Source organism: Mirounga leonina, unplaced genomic scaffold (genome assembly GCF_011800145.1).
Source record: "Mirounga leonina isolate KUSES-001 unplaced genomic scaffold, KU_Mleo_1.0 Mir_165, whole genome shotgun sequence".
Classification (NCBI taxonomy): domain Eukaryota; kingdom Metazoa; phylum Chordata; class Mammalia; order Carnivora; family Phocidae; genus Mirounga; species Mirounga leonina.
Window position 1 is genome coordinate 29,219,350 of NW_023270415.1, and position 1,922 is coordinate 29,221,271.

The window sequence follows — 1,922 nt, forward strand, 5'->3', positions numbered from 1 at the left end:
GGTGAGCCGCACGCGCCGCGGGCCGTGGGAAAGTGCCGGCGCCACGGCCGCCAGCCAATCCGGGCGGCCGGCGGCGGCGACGGCGGCCGCGCTGGCGGCGGCGGCGGCGGCGCTGGGCGTCCGCATGAATGGAGAAGAATGGGCAGACGGGGGAGCGGGGCCGCGCGAGGGCGCGCCGGCGGGGGCTGGGCGGCCGCGGGCCGGGCCCCCCGTGTGAACCTGTAATCGGAGCCCGGGCGCCGGGCGGCCCCGGAAACCGCCGCCCTGAGCCGCGGTAAATCTCGGCTGCGGGGCCACCCGTGCCCGGCGGCGGGAGGCGCGCGCCGCTGGCGGAGCCGGGCCCGAGGCACCTGGCCGGGTGGCGCGCCGGCCGCCCGGCGGGGGCCGCAGGGCGCCGGGAGAGCGGAGCCCGTGCGCCGCCACAGTGGCCACCAGCAAGACGTGGCTTCTGGGGATGTCCTTTTTCGTTTTGGGGGAACCGTGTCCCCACATGCAGCCAGTCTCGCTTCTGCAGCGCTTCCCATCCTCCAGAGTGGAATGAGTACCCTGTGCATCCAATTTCCGGGCAAGTGGAACGCTTGTTTTCTCGGCTGACTAGGTGGAAAAAAAAAAAAAAAAGACCCCTGGGGATATCCATTATGGGGTTTTGTTTTGTTTTGTTTTTTGTTTCCAGGCTTTGGCGGCCAGATCCTCTCAGCGGGCGACAGGGTGGCGGGGCTGGGCATTTGCGTCTGAGGCCGCCCTCGCTGCGGGAATGCACGTCTCTGACCCTTACACACACGCGCGCATACACACACACACACACACACACAGCACATCTCCGGCTTGAGTTCTTGGCGTGTACTCGGAGCTCTACAAAGTTACCGAAGTCCTCCAGAAGATACTTGGGGTAAAAAATTGTGTATCTCTGGCCTGATGCCCTATTCGAGGATTTGTAGAAGCAGCCGGATGGGTGTTTTGAATTTGGAAATCCATGGTTCTCTATCCCTTACAAAGGAGCAGAGCAATTGGTATTCCTCCGGGGTCCATTCTCTGGCTGCTGACCTTGCAGTCCTGTCAGTGAGGGAGCACTTGATAGATATTGAGGATAAGAAATATTTTCTCACTTTTACAAATAGCCTCTCCGTTTCTATCCCTCCTTAATTCGTGATCCCAATGCCATCTTAACACATTTTAGGCGCCACACCCTCTGAATGGCCTGAGCCTAATATGTGTGTTCGATTTTAACCCCTCACCTCCACATACATATTATTCCACCTCCTGACTCCCACTGAACTCTTACTTCACCTTCACCTCCAGCCCCTCAGCCCTTCCTTCTGGCCTCCTCTGCTTCCCTCTCTAGGCTGGGTCCCTCCATCATGCCATGTTGGATTTTTTTCTTGCTGGCACACCAAACACCCTTGCTGCCTGATATCCCCCTGCATGCCACTTGCCAGTTGTCCACCCAAGACCAATCCCATTATCTGCTTACTCTGCCCATACTCACAGGAAAGAGTTCTTTGGGGGTTGCTAGAGGTGCAGCCTCCCAAGCTCCTTTCCAACCTCCACAGTCTTCAGCCAATCATATTGCTCACTGCCACCTGCCTCTTCCCCCACCCCTGGAACCTAATGGTCCCCAGGCATAGGAAACCCTCCACCACTCCCCTCTGCCTTCCAGAAGTCCCTCTGGCATTCAGTTTCTTCCCCCAACGTGACAGGCCACCTACCCCAGAAATTAGCGTGTCCACTTGCCCTCTGTGATTCCGTGGTCCCCAGACTCTGGAATCTACAGTGAGTGAGCCTTTCCTGCTTTGGCCCATTCTTGCTGCCTTGCAGGGGCATGGGCAGGCTGCCGATAAGGCCTGAGAATGTTGTGGTGACCCAAGAGTGGTACGGCCCCCACCCTCCTGGAACTCACATCCTCGGAGCTGGAGGGGGGGGTG